This window comes from Rhinopithecus bieti, unplaced genomic scaffold, assembly GCF_001698545.2.
Source record: "Rhinopithecus bieti isolate Rb0 unplaced genomic scaffold, ASM169854v2 scaffold_23816, whole genome shotgun sequence".
Taxonomy (NCBI): Eukaryota; Metazoa; Chordata; class Mammalia; order Primates; family Cercopithecidae; genus Rhinopithecus; species Rhinopithecus bieti.
Window position 1 is genome coordinate 1,678,388 of NW_016811019.1, and position 6,850 is coordinate 1,685,237.

A 6,850-nucleotide genomic window follows, 5' to 3' on the forward strand; every position below is an offset into this window, starting at 1 on the left:
TGATGACAGTAAAACCAATGAATAACTGCATTAGCTTTACTTTATATCCTTTGCTTTCACCTCTTTCTGATTAATATAGGCCCCAAGTAAATAAAGGAACATGTAAGTCATAGTAATGGCAGAGTAAGTTTTCTTGTATTTCTGAGAGCAAGAAACTTCTAGGCTACCATGCTATGATGATGAGTGTGCAAGAACAGAATCAGACATTTAGAAATTGTTGTCTATTAACGCAGTATTCAAAGTAAATATGAGAAATTGGTTTCTTTAGTGTATCTGCCCACTTCATGGATTCCTTGAAGCCCATTTAAAGACCTCTTTTCTGTGAACTACAATAAAATCCTCTTCCACCTATTCCTCCTCAATGATCTCATCTCCTTTTGGGGTTTCAGGGACCTTTACATGCTAGTGACTTTATTCTCTATCTCTAAACAGTATCTCTCAGCTCATATGTACAGCTGCCTACTGGATGCACATACTTGCATTTTCTTTTTTTTTTTTTTTTTTTTTTTTTTGTTTGAGACTGAGTCTTGCTCTGTCGCCCGGGCTGGAGTGCAGTGGCCGGATCTCAGCTCACTGCAAGCTCCGCCTCCCGGGTTTATGCCATTCTCCTGCCTCAGCCTCCGGAGTAGCTGGGACTACAGCCCGCCACCTCGCCCCGCTAGTTTTTTGTATTTTTAGTAGAGACGAGGTTTCACCGTGTTAGCCAGGATGGTCTCGATCTCCTGACCTCGTGATCCGCCCATCTCGGCCTCCGAAAGTGCTGGGATTACAGGCTTGAGCCACCACGCCCGGCCACATACTTGCATTTTCAACCAACACCCCAAACTTAACTTGTACAAACCTAGGCTCATCAACTCCACATTCCCTTTTATAGTTCTGTGTTCCAGCTACAGTAAACTTTCTGAGTTCTGAGAAACAGCACAGACCTTGTTCTCTTTTACTTCCAGGGGCTTTGTACATTCTCTATACTCTATCTAAAGTATTCTTCCTTTACTTCTTATTCCTATTCTTCCCTCCTTTCAGATATATCTCCCCTGCAGAGTCTTCCTGGACACTCCTAATCATAAAGTACTCGCCACCCTATCTTAAAACCACTTGTTAACCTAGGTGTCTTTCTTTTAAATAGCAAATTCCTTACGTGAGCAGAGTGTGACCTTTTTAACCATTGTTTCTCCAGTGCTTAGCACAGTGGTCTCACAGTGAATAGATGCTCAATGAATCTTTGAAGAAATAAATTAATGAAAGTATGAATTCTAATTCTAGTTGCCACTGTTACGTGTCTGCAATGCTAGTTATGGTCGGTCTAGCAGGGAGACTTAACATAGTCTAGGCTGGCTGGGCACGGTGGCTCACACCTGTAATGCCAGCACTTTAGGAGGCCAAGGCAGGCGGATCACCTGAGGTCAGGAGTTTGAGACCAGTCTAGCCGACATGGTGAAACTCCGTCTGTACTAAAAATACAAAAATTAGCTGGGTGTGGTGGTGGGCGCCTGTAGTCCAGCTACTCAGGAGGCTGAGGCAGGAGAATTGCTTGAACCCAGGAGGCGGAGGTTGCAGCGAGCCAAGATCACACTACTACACTCCAGTCCAGGCAATAGAGCAAGCCTCTGTCTAAGAAAACAAAAACAAACATAGTCTAGGCAAAGATAGAACTGTAAAATTTTTCATCTAGAAGAACTAGATTATCTGATTGATGGAAGTTATCCAAGGTCCAGTGTAGTAGTAGAACTGGGACCAGAACTCTTAAGTATTCCTCTAATTCATTACCCACAGGCTAGTTCTTTCTACTAAAACTCGGTCATTTCACAGAGGATTTTGAGAGAAATGAAACCACTCTCTATGATACTATAATGGTGGGTACATATATACATTTGTCCAAACCCATAGAATGTACAATACCAAGAGTGAACCCAAATGTAACCTATGGACTCTGGGGTATGTTGATAAGATGGCTGTACATGTGAGTGAGTGGAAAAGGGGTATGTAGCTTCATTTACATAATCTTTACCAAAAATAAACCCTATCTAGTGAAAGAAAAAACTGTAAAGTCTAAAGTTAGGAAATCTCAGTACCATCTACTCAGCTTTGTTTTGAACCTAAAACTTCTCTAAAAAATTAAGTCTTTTTTAAAATAATAAAATTAAAAGACCAACACTAAAAACAACAACAAAACAAACAACAAAAAAGTCACAAGGGAAACTGTTCATTCCAACATGGACAGGTAGAATGTGAGATGAGGCCAGAAAGAAATATCAAAAAGCTTGCTCTTGTACTTGGAGTCTCTTATTTATTGTTTACTGTTGACCCCACAAAGTAATATCCAGAATACGATAAGCATCTTGTCCCTCTCACATACATATTTTTCTTTTTCTGTTTTTTCTTTTCTTTTCTTTTCTTTTCTTTTTTCCTCTTCTTTTGAGACAGGGTCTTGCTCTCTTGCCCACGAGTGGCATGATCATGGCTCACTGCAGTGTCCAACTCCTGGTCTCAAGTGATCCTGCCACCTCAGCCTCATGAGTAGCTAGAACTACAGGCATGTACCACTGTGCCTGGCTAACTATTCTATTTTTTTATAGAAACAGATCTCACTATGTTGCCCAGGCTGGTCTCAAACTCCTGGCCTTAGGCCATCCTCCCGCCTTTGCTTCCCAAAGCACTGGGATTACAGGCATGAGCCACCACACCAAGGCTATATTTTTTCTAAAAGAAATTAATTTCATCATAAATGAGGTTAAAAACACATTAATATAAGACATTTTTCTTTTAAGGATCACAACCAAAATAGTTTAAAATGGAGGGTTAATGCAAAGACATTAGAAGTGAAGATGGTGGCAAAACAAAAACAAAAAACCCACTCTCTAGAGTCATTCAGGAAAAAAAAAAAAAGCCGGGTGCCGTGGCTCACACCTGTAATCCCAGCACTTTGGGAGGCCAAAGCAGATGGATCATGAGGTCAGGAGTTCGAGACCAGCCTGGCCAGCATGGTGAAACCTCGTCTCTACTAAAAATACAAAAAATTAGCCAGGCATGGTGGCGCACGCCTGTAGTCCCAGGTCCCAGCTACTCGGGAGGCCAAGGCAGGAGAATCACTTGAACCTGGGAGGCAGAGGTTGCAGTGAGCCAAGATCACACCACTGCACTCCAGCCTGGGCTACAGAGTGAGACTCCATCTCAAAAAACAAGAAAAAGAAAAAAAAAAAAAAAATGGATGCTGGGCGCAGTGGCTCATGCTTGTAATCCCAGCACTTTGGGAGGCCAAGGCAAGTTGTCACCTGAGGTCAGGAGTTCGAGACCAGCCTAACCAACATGGAGAAACCCTGACTCTACTAAAAATACAAAATTAGCTGGCCATGGTGACACATGTCTGTAATCCTAGCTACTCAGGAGGCTGAGGCAGGAGAATTGCTTGAACCCAGGAGGCGGAGGTTGTAGTGAGTCAAGATTACACCGTTGCACTCCGGCCTGGGCAACAAGAATGAAACTCTGTCTCAAAAAGGAAAAAAAAGAATAGAAAAAGAAAAAAAATGGAGACCCATATATTCTAAATCAAAATTTCTTACCTTACATGTAGAGAAAGCAGCAAGGAGAAAATATGTAGCTTCATTTATATAATCTTTACCAAAAATAAACCCTATCTAGTGAAAGAAAAAACTGTAAAGTCTGAAGTTAGGTCAACTTTCACAGAAAATTTGAAATAGTTTTAAAATTGTAGCCGGGCGCGGTGGCTCAAGCCTGTAATCCCAGCACTTTGGGAGGCCGAGGGAACACGGTGAAACCCCGTCTCTACTAAAAATACAAAAAATTAGACGGGCATGGTGGCGGGCGCCTGTAGTCCCAGCTACTCGGAGGCTCAGGCGGAGCTTGCAGTGAGCCGAGATTGTGCAACTGCACTCCAGCCTGGGCGACACAGCGAGACTCCGTCTCAAAAAACAAAATAAAAAATAAAAATAAATAAAAATAAAATTGTAGCCTGTAAGTCCGGTCACGGTGGCTCACGCCTGTAATCCCAGCACTTTGGGAGGCCGAAGTGGGCGGATCACGAGGTCAGGAGATAAGTCCAGCTTGACCAATATGATGAAACCCCATCTCTACTAAAAATACAAAAATTATTTGGGCATGGTGGCATGTGCCTATAATCCCGGCTACTCAGGAGGCTGAGACAGGAGAATTACTTGAACCCAAATGCTTGAAGCAGAGGTTGTAGTGAGCAGAGATCACACCATTGCACTCCAGCCTGGGAACAAGAGCAAAACTCGGTCTCAAAAAAAAGTAGCCTGTAATAAAAAAAAGAGTAAATTAACTACGTCTCTGGCAAATATAATGATTTTTTTTATTTAACCAAATAAACCAAGTAAAAAGAGAAAAAAAATCATTGTATTAAAAATAACAAAAAAATTACATTAATAGTGGCAGAACACAGTAGATACTACACAGTCATATATGCACGTATTTGCAAAGAGACATCAAGGACATAGAAACATGTTTATGATGTAATGTTGAGTGAAAGAAGCAGGTCACGGAATCTTACAGGATTTTATAAAGATGTAAAGGAATTATACTAAATTATGGGCAGTCATACTATGGCATCCTTTTTTTGCGCCTTCATAACTTTTTCTGCCTTAAAAGTATTTAACTGTGAGATGTGTTTTGTCAGGAAAAAAAAAAAAACGAAAAAAAAAACAGAGTGCTAGCACTAAACATTTTTTTAAAAACATTTTACTCTTTTAAATTGTTATGGATATCTACTTTTGGCCAAAGGAATAACAGGGACCAGATTTATTTTCCCGTCTGAAACAAATAAAAAGCAGACAAAGTACGTTCAGCAGTAGTTCTTGAGATTGTCCAGACTGTGCTGCAGGGAGGGAGAATCCAATAGGAGCCAGGCCATTTCCCTGAGCTGAGGAGGTAGAGCTGGCAGTCTGGGAAAGCCAAGGCACCTAGAGGTAGCAGGGCACAATACCAGAGAGGACAGCACTACCCAGAGAATTGTAGGATATGCAGAGGGTCCCATTCAGCTGAGAGCTGCTGCCCACTTGCAGGCACGCATGTATGTGTGTACAAATCAAGGCCAGAGAAAACCACCTGAAAAGCTAAGAGGGAACAATCTTCAAAGTTCACACGGGACCAGTTCCTCTTCCTACCAGCCAGAGTAAAAAACCTTGTAATTCAGGGGGTATCAAGTAGAATACTCAGAGATGGTTTGCCTCGGTAGTGGGGCAAATTCATAAGGCCTAAACTCTGCTCTTGTCTCATTAGGCACAAGACCTAAAGAATTAACCTGTTTCCATGTAACCTAACCACACCCCAGACAAAGGTCAAAAATATTTAAAAGAGTAGAAAAAAAATCCAACACCTAACAAAGTAAAATTCACTAGGTCTGGAATCTGATTTTTAAAACTACCAGGTATACAAAGAGATAGGAAAATACAACCTGTAATGAAGAGAAAAATCAAAAATTCAGAAATTACACAGATGATAGAATTAGTAGACAGAGACATTAAAGCAATTATAAATTATAAATTCTGTATGTTCAAGAAGCAAGAGGAAGCTTGAACATGTTAAGTAGAGCCATGGAAGATATAAATAAAACCCAAGTCAGACTTCCAGAGATGAAAACTACAGTGTCTGAGATTAAAAAAAAAAAAAAAAAAAAACTCTAGATGTGATAAACAGCAGGTTAGAAATTACAGAAGAAAAAATTAGGCTGGGCATGGTGGCTCAAGCCTGTAGTCCCAGCACTTTGGGAGGCCGAGACAGGTGGATCACAAGGTCAGGAGATCGAGACCATCCTGGCTAACATGGTGAAACCCCGTCTCTACTAAAAAAAATACAAAAAACTAGCCAGGCGAGGTGGCGGGCGCCTGTAGTCCCAGCTACTCCAGAGGCTGAGGCAGAAGAATGGCATAAACCTGGGAGGCGGAGCTTGCAGTGAGCTGAGATCCGGCCACTGCACTCCAGCCTGGGCGACAGAGCCAGACTCCGTCAAAAGAAAAGAAAAAATTAGTGAACTTAAAGATATAACAATGGAAACTATCCAAAATGAAATCAGAGAAAAAAGACTTAAAAAAAACAACTGGTAATTTACTCAAAATTGATCTTATAATTCAATGCAGAATTTCGGCATGCATGCTTTTTGGAGACATTAACAAACATCCTAAAATGTGTATGGAAATGCAAAGGACCTAGAGTAGCCAAAACAATTTTTAAAAAGAACAAAGTTGGATATCTGCCTAATTTCAGAAATTGCCATAAAGTCACAACAATCAAGACAATGTGGTACTGGTACAACCTAGAGATCACTTGAACAGAGTAAAAAGTTCAGAAATAAACCCTTACTTTTGTGGTCAGTTGAGTTTTGACAGTTCGGTCAGATGGCTGCTAATAAGCATCATCCTAAATAAAAAGGAATAGCCTACTGATAAGTGCTCCAAAATGGCTGAACCTCAAAAACATCATGCTAAGTGAATGCAAGACAGACACAGAAGACCATGTATGGCTACATTTACATGAAATTCCCCCCAAAAAGCAAATCCTTTAGAGACAGAAAGCAGATCGGAGGTTACCTGGGACTAGGGGTGAGAGCAAGGATTGACTACAAACAGGTACAAGGGAATTTGGAGAATGATTAAATGTCTAAACTGGATTGTGGTAACTCTATAAATTTACTAATAATCATTGCATTATGCAGTTACAGTGTGTAAATTTCATGTTGTGTAGATTATGTCTGAATAAAACTTAAAAAGGGGAAGGAGGAGGGGAAGAGTGGCTAACAAAACTTTCTCATTTTTTATTTTCACACGTGACTTCTTTTGCTTTCTTTTCTTTTCTTTTTTTTTTTTTTTTTTTTTTT

At 40.6% G+C, this 6,850-nt stretch overlaps 1 protein-coding gene across 1 annotated transcript in view; it reads left to right on the forward strand.

The window, feature by feature from the left end:
- Positions 1 to 6,850, forward strand: part of NCOA1 (nuclear receptor coactivator 1) — a 282,149-nt gene that overhangs the window by 257,069 nt on the left and 18,230 nt on the right.